At 39.5% G+C, this 17,312-nt stretch overlaps 1 long non-coding RNA gene across 1 annotated transcript; it reads right to left on the reverse strand.

Annotated features, from left to right (window-relative positions):
- Positions 1-3,959: 3,959 nt before the first annotated feature.
- LOC113970949 lies at positions 3,960-14,083 on the reverse strand. The gene is made up of 4 exons (XR_003535395.1): positions 13,957-14,083; positions 11,940-12,043; positions 6,934-7,007; positions 3,960-4,159 (listed from the first exon to the last, which is right to left on the reverse strand). It is a non-coding gene; the product is annotated as an uncharacterized LOC113970949 (long non-coding RNA).
- Between the last annotated feature and the right edge of the window lie 3,229 nt (positions 14,084-17,312).

Below are 17,312 nucleotides of genomic sequence, written 5' to 3' on the forward strand. Positions count from 1 at the left end.
TTGTGATACCTATACTTAGCCTGCTGTCTGGAGTAGAGACAGTAAAAATGGAACGAAGTGTGACTGTAAAACAAGCCTGATGTGTGATTCTTCTGAGTAGTTGTAACATTATTAGAATAGAATAGAATAGAACAGAATAGAATAGAATAGAATAGAATCATCAAGGTTGGAAAAGACCTCCAAGATCATTGAGTCCAACCTTTCACTGAACGTCACCACGTCAAGTAAACCATAGCACTAAGTGCCACATGGAGTCATTTCTTGAACACTTACAGGGATGGTGACTCCACCACTTCCCTGGGCAGCCAGTCTCAATGCTTAACCACTCTTTCATTGAAGAAATTCTTCCTGATGTCCAATGTGAACCTCTCCTGGTGCATCTTGAGGCCATTTTGTCTTGTCCTGCCACTTGTTTCCTGGGAGAAGAGGCTGATCACCACCTGGCTACAACCTCCTTTGAAGTGGTTGTAGAGAGTGATGAGGTCACCCCTCAACCTCCTTTTCTCCAGGCTAAACAACCCCAGCTCCCTCCGTTGCTCCTCATATGACTTGTGCTCCAGACCCTTCACCAGCTCTGCTGTCCTTCTCTGGACATGCTCCAGCTCCTCAATGTCTTTCTTCTAGTGAGGGGCCCAGAAACGAACTCAGGATTTGAGGTGTGTTCACCAGTGCTGAGTACAGGGGGTCTATCACTGTCCTAGTCCTGCTGGCCACACTGTTGCTGATACAAACGAGGATGCCACTGCCCTTCTTGGCCAGCTGGGCACACTGCTGGCTCATTAGGACCCCCAGGTTCTTTTCCACTGGACCACTTACCAGCCACTCTTACTCTTAGTCCATAGTGCTGCATGGGATTGTTGTGACCCAAGGGCAGGACCGAGCACTTGGCCTTGTTAAACCTCATACAGTTGACCTTGGCCCATTGATCCAGCCTGTCCAGGTCCCTCTGCAGAGCCTTCCTACCCTCCAGCAAATCAACACTCTCACCCAACTTGGTGTTGTCTGCAAACTGAGTGAGAATGCACTCAATCTCCTCACCCAAATCATCAATAGTGATATTAAACAGGACTCACCCCAATATTGAACTCTGAGGAACCCCCCTAGTGATCGGCTGCCAAGTGGATGCAGCACCACTCACCACCACTCCCTGGGCCCAGCCATTCTGGGCCCAACAAAAAGTGCACCTGTCCAAGCTGTGAGCTGCCAGCTTCTCCAGGAGAATGCTGTGGGAGATAGTAACAAAGGCTTTGCTAAAATCAAGGTAGACTACATCCACAGCCTCTTCCTCATCCACTAGGATGGTCACCTGGTCATAGAAGGAGATCAGGTTGGTCAAGCAGGACCTGCCTTTCCTGCATGCTGTGCCTGATCCCCTGGTTGTCCTGTATGTGCTGTATGATACCACTCTGTTCAAACTGTTCCATAACCATATATCAAGATGCTTCCTGAAGTGTATTTTCTATTTATGAACTCTCTTATGGCTCTAGGACCTTTTGTTAGTACTAGTTATTTTCATGCCTTATGCTTGGTGCATTTCTTGATAGCAAGGTAACTTCTGAAAAGTAGTGAACTGCATTACCTTTTTTCATCAGAAATCACTTTATATGTAGGGGTGGTATGTGAACAGATTAAAATACAGCCTTTGCCCAAAAGCATGACAGTGATGTGTAAATCAGATGCCCTTAGTTCCTTCACAGCTGCTGCCACTATCTAATGCAATTAGGGTCTCTTATAAGTGATTTATTAATGTGAAAACTATAGCAGTGATATAACCTACATTTCAAAAAACAAAGAAAAAATTTCAAATAGGAATAAGAAGGCTTTTGCATACATTTATAAGGTTTTCTTGAGCCTTCTTTTCTTTAGGCTGAACAGTCCCAGCTTCCTCAGCCTTTCCTCAAATGTCATATGCATATCATATTCATGGCTCTTGGCCAAATTCGCTCCAATATGTTCGCGTCTCTCTGGTTCTGAGTGGCTCAGAGCTGCACCCAACAGTCCAGATGGTTCTCTCCAGTGTTGAAAAGAGGGGAAGGATCACCTTCCTCATCCTGCTGGCAACACTCTGCCTAATGCAACCCAGGAGGCTATTGGCTTTTGCTGTTATGGCCCTTTGCTAGCTTTTAACTTGCTTAATATGTAATTAAAAATAAATAACTTAATAAATGTTTGTTTTCAAAGCTAATGCCTAGGAACTGTCTTCTTTCAATTTATTTTTATATGAGGCTTAATGGTGGGACAAACTGCTGCAGATTTAGAGTATCATCTATCCTTGTTTGAATGTGCATATCCTCTTTTGAGGTTGCTAGTCTCTCAATGCTAAGCAACTCCTTCAGGCCTGAACTGGAAGGAGTATTTTTCTTGACATTGTGTAACTGCCACAATTCCATGGTTGCTCTGAAATCTTAAGGTTGTTTGACCCTAGCATGTGATTTGTGGATGTAGTGAAGAATATGTTCACTATGTCCTGCCTTTATAAGGAAGCATCAGAAGTCACTGCTAATGGAGAGCTTGCTAACTGGGAAATGATTTCATATAATTCATCTTGAAGTTCATTAGAGTGCACCGAACACTATGAATGTTAACAACTGTCAATTGTAAAACAATAATTTATGCTAAAATCTCTAGGATATAAAAGAAAACAGAGTAGCTTGGCAGTATGAAATGTTGTGTGTGAAGTAAGTTTTCCTTCTAATATTATTTTTGGCTTTTTATGCTTTGTACATTGAATCAGTGACACTTCATTGTAGGTGTATTTTCCTTGAATAACCTGAGAAAGTGAGGGCCAAATGGAAAACTTTTTAAAGGTCTTGTTGATTTAGTTTAGGAATAAGTTCAGCGATATACTTCATATGCTACTCTAACTCAAGTTGTTTGTCATAATTTAACAATATTTTACAATGTGCACTTCATTCAATGCCCTTCTTATCTTGATTGAGCCTGCATTTTGTACATTAGACATGTACAGAACATGTACATGTAGATGTAAGCTCTTCTTTTAATTAAATAAATTCTATTGGGGTTTTTTTGAAGGCTTGGAGAGATGGGACCAGACCTGTATCTACCTTTAAAACACAAAAAATATAAAAACTCTGTTATAAACAGAGCTGTGCTCAATGCAGCAACACAATCTGTCTTTCGTTGGAACAATAACTTGGATTGGACTCAAGAACAGCCCCTTTTCTTACCGTGAAAGGAAGAAGATTTGAGATGAGTAGCATTGTAAAACTTCTGTGTGACACATTTGAAAAAAATGATTAAGGATGTTATGTAAACACTGTGTCTTAGTGCTCTGCAGAGGGAGGCCAGCTCCCATCTTTTGGTCATCAGCAGGAAATCTGCTGGTTTTATCTACACATTATATTTTATCCAGGGCTACATCTGGATGGGGACTCCAGGTCTCCTGAGGGGGTAGATCATGTGCATGAAGAGATCCAAGTAACCATGACCTATTCTGTTCAGTGATAGAATAAGACCTGGATGCTGTCTCCAAAATCTTTGCAGCATGTAGTTTTAAAAGTCATTGGTAAGTGGCACTGCAGGAATGTAAAGAGAAATAGGAGTTCCTTCTTCAGGTACCCATCCTTTTCAAGGAACAGAAGCCTCCACTTATACAGCTTATTTGTGCCAACTTTCATAAACGTAAACTGCATTACTTTTGTTTACATTACATGTGTGCAGTTAGAAATTCACTATTAGAAGTTCTAGAGCTGTAGACCTAAGCATGTTTCAAACACTAATCCATTCTCTTTCTTACAGATGATTTAGGACATTATTCACTGAAAATAGAAAGAAAATTTCTGAAATACTCTCCAGTACACCATACATACAATGTTACTTTTTTGTGTTGAAATTACTGTAATCGACTTTACCTGCAACATGCACTAATGTAATATCTGGAGCAAAATTCTCACAATCAGTAAACACTATTTTCTACATGATGTTTCATCCATAGCCCGTGCATAACTGGAAAAAACCTTCTGTATACAGATGCTTTGGTCTTCAGACAAAGATCTGGACAAAATGTTTCTCCTTAGTTTACCCACGACATGTGTAAATAGATAGTCTTTGTTCTTTTTGTCTCAGAGCATCATTCTCAAACTCTGTGTCACTCTCGCAAGTTCAATCCTCATGTCCCTGGGTGTAACATTACTATTACCTGAAGTAAAGAAACAAAACAAGCTCTAACCCCAACAGACTGCAGTGAAACCGGGGGCAAGGGAAAGGGAAATCAGGCCCAGATTATTTAAAGTGCAGCTGTGACGGAAATGAGGAAGGAAAGAGAAATGTGGGAGGATGAGTAACAAAACCAGAGAAGTGTATGGAAACTACTGAATTTTCTCAGGGGCATTCTCCACCCCATAGCACAACATGTTTGTTAACTTTTCAAATCTCAAACATAATTATAGAAAATCTTTCTCTGTTTCCCCCACTGTACCCAGTATGGGTTTTACCTATGTGCTACTGACCTCTTTGAAAGAATCTTAGTGTATCATTTGGTTAGTAAATGTAGATATGCAAAATTCATGGCAAAACGGCTTTAATCCATAGCTAAGATATCTGGCAGGAGATTTGATTCTTCTAGTGAGTTAAGCCTGGGGCAAACTGCTGTGTTTTCCTGGGCTAAGTTTTCTTTCAGGAAAGGAAACTTTTGCAATTGGCCTAATCCTTTGAGCTCTCAAGCAGGGAACTTGCTCTTTCTTTGTTCTCACAGGATGTTTCTCAGCAAGCAAGTGTATTTATAGTAAATATGGGAAGATACAAAATTAGGTTTAATTTGCCTCATTGATAAGTGGGATAAAATATATAAGCATTAAAATGACTGTCTTCCAAAGCTTCCCAACCATAATAGGATTCATTTTCTAAAGCAGAGCCTGCACCTTCTGAAAAAGAGACTCTCAATTTTTCAAGTCAAGTCCCAAATACTAAAAGGAAAAAAGAATCTCAGTATTTAGATGTGAAATATGGGTGAAAAATGTAAAAGGAGCTAGCTATAGCATCCAACAAAGTCACAAACAAAACTCAATTTTATCCATATTTAACCTGCTTACATATTTGTAGTTACATCTCAAAGGAATTTTAATGGAAATTCTTGTTTAGGACATGTGGTGACTGAAACCAAGAAGTTTCCCTGGACACGAATCTGTTTTGTAAAGAAATTGATTTCAGTTTATATTTAGTCACAAAACTCTTTTTCACATGCTAGCAGCTTGAGAGCAAGAGTAGGCAGTGAGTCTAGAAACTTTGTTTGGGCAATATTGTGTCCAGATGTGCTTTCTGTAATTAAATGGAGTCCAGAAACTGAGATTTTGAATTATGACCCCATTTAAGATGAGACATAAAAGGCTCAAGGACTGATGCTGAAACCTCAGTTCTTCAAGGGGCAAAATGGTAAATGAAGATTTGTTGAGGGCTGATATTTGTGTTTCAAACCTTCCCTGTGCCAGTGTGAAATAATGTGTAGAAGCGCTATGTGAGCATGAATGAGCAGCCCAGGGACAGTAACACAATATAGAAATGTGTTATTGCATGGTAACCAAATTCTGACAAGCGAGGACAGAGCCTGCAGTGACATGCCACAGGTACTAACCAGGCTGCAGCATGAGTCTGGAGCCCCTTTGGGCGGTGGCCACATGCCACTGCTAAGGCCTTCCTTTAGATCTTGGCTTAACTGGGCATGAAACCTCATAGTGCACTGGCAACCAAAATCTACACAGGCATGTATGCATTTTGTAAATTGATGTGAACTGTGTTTGAAGACACCACAATTAATATAGCCAGTTCTTTCATTTTCCCCTTAGCTCTTTGAAAGATAACACTCCTGAACATCTCCTCTTTTACCTCATCAAACAGGAATTAAAAAATAAAATATGTTTACAAAACTTGACATTGTGCTTAGACTTTCAAAATGACAAAATAGGTATGACAGGCAGAAATGTGTTCTCCAAGGAGACTCAACACCAGCAAACATTGTATTCTGATTTTTAATTGAAAATTATATGCCTTCCAAAGAAAGGGCTGACTTTTTTTGGTTATCCGTGTTAGCTTTCCTCCTGACTTTCCTCCTGTTTGAAGTCAGGAGATCCTTAGAAAGGCTGCAATAATCTTAGTGTAATTACAGTGATAATGTAGACAAAAGGAAACTTTCTATTATTTATCAAATACAGGAACAAATTTATCAAATACAGCTGTATGTATCAAATACAGCTGCTCTCCCACTTTTTCTGCTTACATTCTGCTGGAGAAACAGGGACTGATAACTAATCACCCTGCATGGAAGTTACTTCATCATGGTCATTTAGCCCTGTGCAATCCTTGAGGTGTGAGCTCTGAACTACAGGAAGGTGTTCCCATCCAGGCTGTCGTAGGACAATCGTCAGCTCACATGTCTCAGCATGACTTGAGTTTTTCAGGATAAAAAATCACCAAGAAATGCAGAATAACTTAACTGATGAATTAATTGCCCAGGAAATAGTACATTTCTCTTGCACTGCATATTTTAAAATCTGACTGGTTATAACAGATATAACATCTCTGCAAACCTGGCATTGATATGGTCTTTATTACTGTGTTTATGTAATGCATATAGCTGAGCTTACTCAGTCATTGTATCTTGTTCTGTGACAGAAATCTGCGATTTAGATTGTGCCAGCAATATGTGATTCTGCCAGCACAGGAATACATGTCAAGCTTTAATCAATTTGAATGTTTTACTTCAATGCACTTCATGTGATACACACAGAAAATATGAAGTACTCTTGATACTGTTACATATAACTGGTGTTTTGGAAAGCTGCCATATCTAAATGGAATTCATACACAGCAAAAAAAGAGAGTTCAAAATTTCAGTTATAACAGAAAGAAAGGTAGGAAGGTGCACAATGCGAAGGCCCTGCACTGGGGGCAGTTACTTGATCAAATAATGTAGATTACCTTAGGTGGGATGCAAGCTCATCAGTGTTCAGGGCAGCCCCTGGAAAGTTTTCCCTTTATGAATAGGACAGATTCTGAGGAATAGAATGATAATTAGTGGTTAGCAAACTAGACATTGCTAGGACACTACTAAGACACCTCTTGGGCCAATTTGTTGCAGGAACAGGGTTCACTCCTCAGAGCAGTGTGTGCACACACCACTGCCCATGGGAAGTAGAGGAACTTTGTTAAACTTCTCTGAGGATAAGTTCTTGAGCAGAGTCCTTATACATGGATATATGTCCCCGGAAAATGCAAAGTGTCAGAAAGAAAGGAAAAACACCAGAATGTCTGGAAAAGGAAGAGAAATAATACAATCAGTCTTGGATAATGTGAATAAGAAATTTGAAGAAAATTGGACTTTAAGGAGAAAAAAAGATTAACTGAAAAAGTATCATGACTTTGACATATATTTTAGAGTGTGAAATCTTTATTATACTTGACTAGAAATAAACATCAAAATTTCACTACTAAGCATTTCTGGTTTATATAGTAACTACTGTTGGGAAGGAAATGCTGAAATTTTTTATTTAGCATGAATTTTCTGATTTGAAAAATCAGTGAGAGAAAGAAGGAAATATATAAAGAACTAGCTTGTAAGACAGATACATCTGCCCCAGACATACAGCCAGAGGAAAATTGAAGCCCCTAAAGAGTAACTGAGCAAAAACAGGGAGACAAGTTGCTTAAGATTTTGCGAGGCTCACTTTTGCATCTGTCATGCAGAGCACTCACTGCCAGCAGGCAAGAGGCAGAAGGGAGACTATTCTGCTGTGCTATAGAAACACTGAGGATCATGGACACAGGACAGGGCAGTGTGGCAAAAGCTCCAGGATGCTATTTGTGTATATGTTATTAGACTGTCATACCTGGTCTGTATGTTACATAGTTTGTAACTTCTCCCTCTTTCACTGCTCCTTTTATTTCCTGTTACATGTTAAAGATATTCTATCTTTTCGTATATTTCCCAGGAGCATGCCACCTTTCTGAAAATCTATGCTATGATCTGAACTTAAAACCCTAGAATCATGGCAAAACAAAATGGCAGGTGATAGACATGTCAGATTCTCAAAGAACAAACAAAACCTTCTACTTCACTTTAGACATCTACAATGTGAGCATCTGTGCTCTGACTAGTCAGGCTTATTTCATCAACATAAATGAAGAAAATCGACACTTTTACAGTTTGATAGTATTCATCGTGTGAATGTCTATGCTGTGGTGAATCCTGTCCTAAATGTGACTCATTCTCTTATTGATGGCAGAAGGAACCAAGGGTGATGAGCTTGGACATAAACTTATACCTTGCAGGTATCCAAAGCTAAATGAAATTATTCTTGGCAAGGTTGTGCTTTGTGAGCAGATAACTAATACATGTTTTATGCCATTTTGTTTTGCAGTATCCCAGTGAAGGGTTAGCAGTTAAGGGGTGTTTAAAAATGTCTGCTTTAAAATGCTTTCCATAGTAGCAAAGAAGGAGGATATGTGATAGCAACCATAGTACCTACAATGAGTGTCAACTATTCCTTTCCTACAAATGGTTAGTTAAGCACAGCATTTCTTTAAACTAACAAGAACCTTATGAATATCCCTACAAATAACACAAGCTCAGATTTTAGCAGGAATGACACTGTTAATTGAATGCAGATGGTTTAGGTCGCTGATCAGCTAAATAATCAGATAAGTAAGAGTGACCTGATATAAAGGAAATTACAACATCAGCATAAAGAAAATTATTGTTGTTCCTATGTAAATTAATAATCTGTAATTCACTCTGCTGGGTATGTGTGTTTTGTCACAGCTGGCTAAAGGATATAGTCATTCCAGACCATTCAGCTCAGGTACTATTTATAACTGCTGTTCATCTGGCAATGCCAGACCTGTAAAATCCTCACAGCTTCTCTTCTGCAGAAGTTTCTTTCTTTCTTTCAATTCATGGCATTATTTGATTATATTTAAAATATTAAAGGCCCTAGAGCAAAACCCATATGTGATTCGAATGATGACAACTTCATTTTTGCTACTGTTGATGGTCTAAGTGAACTGAGGTGTCCTGGAATCATCCTACTGATTACAAGACAAAAGCCAAACTTAGGGGCAGCCTGACCAATCCTCCTTGGTTCCTCTAGGCCTGCATGTCAGATAGCAGGCTCCTCCACTAAAAATTATTAGTGGATTAATTTTCTCCAATCTGGGGAGATGCTTCCAGCCTTGTTTTCAGGATCTCCAAGCTACCCTTCTATATGAGTATGACAAAAGCTGAGAAGAAATAATTTCTCATCTCGTTTCACCCTTTAGTCTTCTTTAGACTTTTTCTTACTGTGCCACATTAAGCAAAAGGACTCATCAGGTTTATTCCATTATAGTTGGTTGCATACATAGCCTATATGTGCAAATGCCTGCTGCTTAGGCTGTCTCTCTGAAGATGGACCTAAGCTGATCAATGAACCATAGAGACCCTTCTCTCAGTTCCACTTTGTTTCTGACAATATATAACTCTATGGGTTGCATTCACTGGTCATAACGAGTATGTCTACAAGGTCAATGTTCACACGAGTCATCGAGGTGCCTTTTATCCTCTGGTGTAATTCAACTCATCCTGGAATAGATAACCACAAGCACCTCACAAGCTACTTCTGTGATATCCTATTTCGATAATTTCCCATTTGTTCAAATGAGGCCTCATTAATGCTAGATGAAGTCCTGCAATAACTTCATAACTCAGGAGACATGTCCTGGGACTTAGTTTATTCTGTTTTGTTGCTGCAAAATAACATGCAGATGGTTATCATAAGCAATCGCTCCCAGTTCACTTCCCTGACCTATGTCCTGTGACATTAACATTAGACATTGTAAACCTCAAGTGCATTAACATTTGAGAGCTTTCATCTTAGCAGTCATATAGTCTCAGTGAAAGACATTCATTAAATCCAGCTCATACTCACAATGAGTAAACTTTCTCATTAATGTTCCTCAAAGGTCAGGGAGATGATAAAGGAAAAATTCTGCAGTAGTAATTCATAGTAATGGCTTAAATTTTTAAAGCACTTGTATTTTCAGTATTCCAAAGTATATTAAAAATATGTTGAATAAAAGTGTTTGTACCTGGTGTTACAGAAAAACATGAATATCACTGAAATGGAATTTTGAATAATTGCCAGACTGCACTGTGTATCATAATTTTAACTAATACTTTAAAAATTTCCACTAAAATACTATTATGACTGGTTCTCCTAAACATGACCTTAAAAGCCCAGGCACCAAGTCAGGCCTATGTTAATATGATACTACTCAAAATGGGGACTCAGAGATATCATGATTTTTTGACGTAGGCATGATGCAAGTTATTATGAAGCCATTTTCTTTTTCCTTTTCTGGCAAGTGTTTCCAGGATGCCGTCACTGGAAATACTCCATTGTGCCCTGAAAAATAAAGGAGTCTTCTCATTAACTTCCTTATCTTGACAGATAATAAGCAGGATTTCTCAAGGAAAAGCTGCCTTACACAATTTGCCGTGTTCTTATGGGGAAACTGAATCTTTATAATGAAAATTTTCCATAAGAGACAGAGCATACAAGGCTTCATTTCTCTGCAAAGGGCAGTAGCATAAATGCCACACCAACAAAAGCAACAACCTTTGACAGGTAACATCCAGCATCACTTTACATAGCCACATAGTGTGAAAAGAGTCTAAGACCTAATAACTACACAAGCTAATCACCACAGACAGGTCTAACCAGAAAAGCAATTATCCTGGGAATCCATTTCTTGCTGAACAGATACACTCTTTAGTCCTGCCCTACAACTGAAAATTGCCGCTGACTTCAGCCGACTCTGAAAAGGGTGTAATTTGTATTTAGGACTATATGCAAGTGACAACACTGAATTCCTGGTGTATGTTGTTCCTTTTAGCACTGCAGAGCCAACAAAGGGGTCTGCAAGAGGGAGTTAGATACGAGGCAGGCTTGTGCTTCGTCAGCAGATCTGTCTCCTCCCTTCTGATTGCAGTTTCCTTATGGCTGATGATGATTATGAGCCGAGAAAAAATCACAGCTGTTGTTCCAAAAAGCTCTATTAGAACAGGGTAAATAAAATCCTGTAGCACTGGAAGTCAGTTAACAGGAAATGATCTGATGTTGATTTGCAGTGTCCATCAAATATAAAGTTTAAGAATGAAGATCTACATTATAGACATCCCATTCACATCCTCTGCTTCAGGAGCAGAAAGTAAAGCTTCTAGCTGTTCTTATACTTGTTTGAATTTGTTCAATTTTTAGAAATGTTGATAAGGTTACAAAATACTCCCTGGCTGAAAGCATGGAAACGGAGGGGTTGGTTTTGATATGCACAGTCTCCATTCACAAAAGAGACCCCAAATCTGCATTTTTTTCCCCTTATATAACTTTATAAAAATTATTTATATTAATTATAACTTATTGTACAATATAAAATTATATTTTATATAATAAAATATAAAATGACTGAAGGAGTTTTGTGTGCTTTAGCAGAAAAATGGGACTGCCTTGAAAGACAACAACAAAGAAAATAGGGAAGAAAAGGCTATTGCAATGCTGCCACTTACTGCCTGAAGAGGGAAGAGCTGCTCTGAGCAATTATCCACTTTCTGCTTTCCAATGTGCTCAGAGAAGAAGCATCAAATTGTATTACAGCTGGGAGAACTGTAATGTCAGGAAAACAGTAATTTTTTGTCTCTTGTATTTATTGAGAGCCTAAGGTCTTCAGAGCAGGGATTGACTACTGCTGTGAGGTTCAGTGTAACATGACAGCCTTCTGAATACCATCTTAATCCTCATAATAAAGTAGTTAAAGAATATGAAGAAGCAGAGGGTCACAGTCACAGAGTTACACTTGGCTATGCAGCCGTACGCCATTTATAGTAATTGGTGTTTTAGTAATGGAGGTAGAATTAGACAGTAAAAAAGAGAAGTTGTATATAGAGGAGTTACATGACAGATCTGATGGAAGATGGCATGTCTTGTGGAATGACAATGAGCTCCAAATGTCAATGCTTTCTGCTTCTTTAAGGTCTTGCAATAATCACAGAGCTGTTCTGCAAATAAAGTTAAGAAAACTTGGAGTAACTGCAGAATATAAACTACTTTTCACCTATTTCTGCCTGTGCTCTGCAGACACGTGATTTTGTTTGCCCTTTGTGATGTGAAAATTTATTGTTGAAAATGACATTTGAACAGCTGGCGATGTTTGGAAATTCCCTCTTTACAGATCAGAAATTGAAAAGCAAGGAGACAAGTCCTACATCAACAAAGTACACAGCTTTAATGGAAATTGATTTAACTGATTTAAGTGTCTAAGTACTTTTGAAAATATATGATGTAAAGACATCTGAATAAATCTCAAGGGAATTGTATTACAGGAGAATGATCTGAACTTCAGCTTATGGAGTTCAAGGTTGTTATCAAAATCACTTGATAGTTGAATCAAGAATATTTCTTTAAATGTCGGTAGTCACATTGGATTACCCAAGACTTGGATTCAGCTATTTATTCTTGAACATGGACCATTAAATTCTAATATTTGTGGGCTTCTAAAAGAATTTAGTTTAATTGAATAAACACATCTGTCACCTAAGCCATGAACACAGACTTTATGAGCAGGTAAAGTCCTAGAGAAGTAAATAGACCTAATGATGTAATAGACCTTATGGTCTATGTTTGCCATCAACAAGTATTTTTAAGCTTAATTGGCATATACAGCAGCTGTACCAGGCACAGAAAAGCAGGAAAAACACACTTTCATTCTAACTCTGTCAGTAAAAAGACCTTTAAAGCTCTTTCACAATGAGTATTTCAGTGTCAGAAAAACCTTCTCATACAAGTAACCTTCTAAATAGGCTAAAATAACGATATCTATCTGACTTCTGGCAGATATATGCAAAATCTATATTTGCACTTTATTTATCCTGGAGCCAAAGACCTAAATGCATGTGTTTTCAGTTGCTAGTTGTTTTATGACTAATTCTTTCTATTTATTGCTTTTCAATCATAATCAGATGAAGAACATCTTCTCTGACAGAGCAGTTTTCTGCATTATGTATTCAGTGTAAATGCTGTGTTTTTTCTGAACATGTGGGTTTAATTACGTTTTTGAAAGATTTCTTCCTCCAGCTTCTCTATGCTGTGGCTGCAAAGAAATAGGGAGAAGTGAGAAAATGAGAAAGATAGAGCACCTTCAGATAGTTCTGCTAGATACCTGTTACAACTTTCTCACTCACCGCTCAGACATTTGCTTGTTTTGACTGGATTAGTTGCAGGGTTTCATGCCCTTTAAGCTCCATTAGTCTCTGGATGATGACTGATTGCTCTTCTGAGCTTCAGGAATGCCCAACTATTAGTCCCACATCTGACAGCCTTTGCAGCAGTAGGACTCCCACACTCAGTGCAAAAACCTACCCAGGCCACTGACGTGCCACTTGGTTATGTCCCCAGTCATGTATGACCTGGGTCTGGAGACTGGGTTTCTAATGGCACTCTGAGGACTGAATAGTACAGCATTTGCTGAGTTTTGAGAGACAATGGTGACCTAGTCTTCTGGACTCAAAATGCATTATTTCAACATAAGTAGTAGCTAGAAGCTGTGGCTATGCCTATATTAGCAATGTGACATATGTGATGTATTAGGAACAGCTTTGAAGGGACTTAGCGTCCATGCTTCACATTATTTTGGGCAGATTTTAGACTACCAGCAGCTGGTAACCAGCAGATCCTTGGGAGACAGAGTAACGTTGTTACTGTGCCAATCTCCCTCCTGTGCAGCAAGACACCACTGCACAGCTGAAAACTATAGACTTACAGCCTACAGGCAGACCCTCTCTCTCAGCCACTCCAGGTTTTTCCAAGGAAAGGCCACACATGTCCCACCAGAACTCCTCCTGGAGTACTTACTGGGGCACTTCTTGAAAGAGAACAACAGCTCCTCCCAGTTTTGTGCCATCTGCAAATTTACATAGTATCCCTTCCAGTCCTCCATCCAAGTCATTTATGAAGGTGTTGAAGAGCACAGGGCCTAGGATGGAGCCCTGTAGAAGCCCACTAGTGACAGGTCACCAGTCTGATGTCACCCCATTCTCTATTACCCTCTGTGCTCGACCCGTGAGCCAATTGCTCACCCACCACATGATGTGTTTATCCAGTTGTGTGCTGGATATTTTGTCCAGAAGGATCCTGTGAGAGACAGCATTAAAAGCTTTACTGAAATTCAAAAAGATGACATCAACTGGCTTCCCTTGATCCACTAGGTGGGTTACCTTGTCATAAAAGGAAATCAGGTTTGATAAGCAGGACTTTCCTCTCATGAACCTGTGCTGGCTGTTACCAATGACTGTGTTATCTTTCAGGTGTTTTTCAATACCTCCCAGAATAATTTCTCCATAATTTTACCAGGCACTGAAGTGAGACTGACTTTCCAGAGTTCTCCTTCTTGCCCTTCTTGAAAACTGGGACAACACTCACTCGCTTTCATTCAGCTGGGACCTCTCCAGGTTCCCAAGACCACTCAAGAATCATCAAGACAGGTTGTGCAATGACATCAGCCAGTGTTTTGAGGATTCTGGGCTGAATCCCATCAGGCCCCATAGATTTGTAGGGATCCAGCTGGAGCAGCAGATCTTGAAGAATTTTAAATTGTTCTCACAGTCATGGTCCTCCAGCTCAGGGCACTGAGACCTCCTTGGCCTGTAATCTGTGTAGAAGACAGAGGCAAAGCAAGCTTTAAACACCTCTACCTTGCCTCTGTCCCTGTTTGTGAGGTGACCATCCTCATCCTGTAACAGGCCAATGATATTTCTATACTGCCTACTGCCATTAATATATTTGAAAAAACTTTTTCTATTGCCCCCCACATTTCTGGCAGCTTCCACTCCAGCTGAGCTTTGAGTGCATGAATTTTTTCCCCGCAGCGGCAAGCAGCATCTCTATATTCTTCCTATGTCCCTTGAACTTGCTTTCACTGCACATACACCTTCCTTTTTTTCCTTATTTCCAAGAGAAGATCCCTGCTCAACCAAGCTGGCATTATGCCTCGCCTGCTTGACTTCTGACACTTGGGAATTGCCTGCTCCTGTGCCCTTAGGAGGTGATGTTTAAAAAATGACCCTCACTGATGGACCCCAGCACCTGCAAAAACATTTTCCCAGGGGACGTTACTTACTAATTCCCTGAGCAGCCTGAAGTCTGCTCTCCTCATGTTCAGAGCTGAGGTTTTGCTGGCAATTTTCCTCCTGTCAACAGAGATTTTAAACTTGATCACTTTGTGGTCGCTGTGGCCAAGACTGGCACCAATCTCCACTTGACTCACAAGATCTGCTCTGTTGACAAGCAGCAAATCAAGGAGGGCATCTTTCCAAGTTGGCTCCCTTAGGACCTGTTCCATAAAGTAGTCATCCAGGTTTTTTAGGAATCTTCTGGACTGGGTTGTACCAGCTGTGTGATGCTCCGAGGTAATTTCTGGCAAGTTGAAGCCCCCCATAAGGAGAAGGTCAGTTGATTTGCAAGTGTGCCTTAATTCCTCAGAGAATAATTTGTGGGCATCATCATCCTGGCTGGAATGTGAGCTCCACACATTCTAACCCTTCTACTACATATAGTGCCACGCCTCTACCTCTTCTGCCCTGTATCTCTCTATCTCATTTCTTATTTCTCTGTGTCCTTTTCTTTCTCTTTCTCTCTCTCCTCTCTTAATGTAAATCTTAAATCCCAGAACAGTATTTTCCCATTTGCAGTTTTTCCAGTTACAATTTTTCCAGTTATTATTCTAGAGTTGTTAAAAATAAGTAAAAAAATAAAATAAAAATAAAAACTATTATCACTTTTATAATTGGTTATGTAGTGTTGTTTCACTTTAATCCACTCCAAGGGATCCTTTGTAAAGAACATAGTTGCCCCACCTCAGAGGTGGGTTGTGACAGGGTCAGCTGTCCAGTCTATGTCTCCTCCTAGCTTCTTCTTGAACCCCCAACCTCCTCAGTGGTGAGGTGAGATGAGGAGCAGAAAAGACCTTTACATTGCACAAGTGCTGCTCAGCAATAGCTAAAAAAATCCCTCAACACTGTTTTCAGCATAAATCCAAAACATAGCACCATACAAACTACTAGGAAGAAAATCAACTCTATCCTAGCAAAAACCAGTACAAAAACTTTTCATCTAGTTCTTTTCTTATTTCAACATTTCCCAAATTTTTTTTTAAATGTGTGTTTTCAGACTATCATTCTGCTGCTAGCATGTAGTTGAAGTCTATTGACTTCAATAGTGACTATAGTATGAAATTTAATTGAATATAAGCTGAATGTATTTAACAGCACTCCAAGAACACATTTTTCCTTTGTTTTCAGCAGCCGTACCTCATGGTCCCCCTCTCACACCCTGCCACTAGTGTGCTGGCTGCCAGAGCCAGCAGAAGGAGGAAGCAGCACCAGAAGCTATCCAGGGTGACGATGCTGAGCTTAAGGGCAGTGAAGCTCTAATTAATGCACTGACAATACATGGCCTCTCAAGTTCTTATACATTCTTATGAACAATCTCCTACTTTCTTTTTTCCACTTGACTTTCTTCAATAACCTCACTACTCTCACTGTTTTCCTTTACTCTGCACATCTGGTTAGAAACTACTCTTATTGCTTCTAAGGGATAGATTTGTGACTTGCTCTATATCCTTTTCTTTGACTAGAGTAAAAAAAAACCAAACAGGCCATTGTTTCCTTACTGATCAAAAATGTTGTATGGAGGGCTGTGTTTTATGAACAACAGAAGAAGTCATGATGGAGGCCATGAGCACTTGGAAGAAATTGCTGTCGTTTGTAGTAAGGTATTACCTCAAAGACAGAGATATATCAAGTCATGAGCAGTAGCCTGGATGGTAATTGCCTCCTGAGGTTTGCACTTTGCTATTTACTCTTTCCCCAAAAAAGAGTCTCATATAAAAAAACATGAAGGGCTGAGACCTTTAGGTGAAAGAATATGTGCATATAAATATACATTTAAGCATGTAAAGAGATTGTTTGCAAAAGCAACTAAGGTGAGTGAATGGATGAAGATGGCTAGGAAGCAACTTTCCTCATTAGATTCATAGAAGTGAGTTTTGAAGTTTTGGAGGAAGTGGTGCTTGACTGGAATCTGTAGTTTTGAAGTATGAAGGAAATTATTTATAAAACATGCATGTCTCTGCAGACAATGTTCTATTGCATTGGTGCATAAGAGTATATTTACACATATCATACAGGTATCATGGAAGATGACACATGATGAAGGGCATGGGGAGAGTGAATAGAGAAATATCCACTTAAACACACGGAAAACATCACTGGG

Source organism: Neopelma chrysocephalum, unplaced genomic scaffold, assembly GCF_003984885.1.
Source record: "Neopelma chrysocephalum unplaced genomic scaffold, ASM398488v2 Primary Assembly neopelma1_80b, whole genome shotgun sequence".
Lineage (NCBI taxonomy): Eukaryota > Metazoa > Chordata > Aves > Passeriformes > Pipridae > Neopelma > Neopelma chrysocephalum.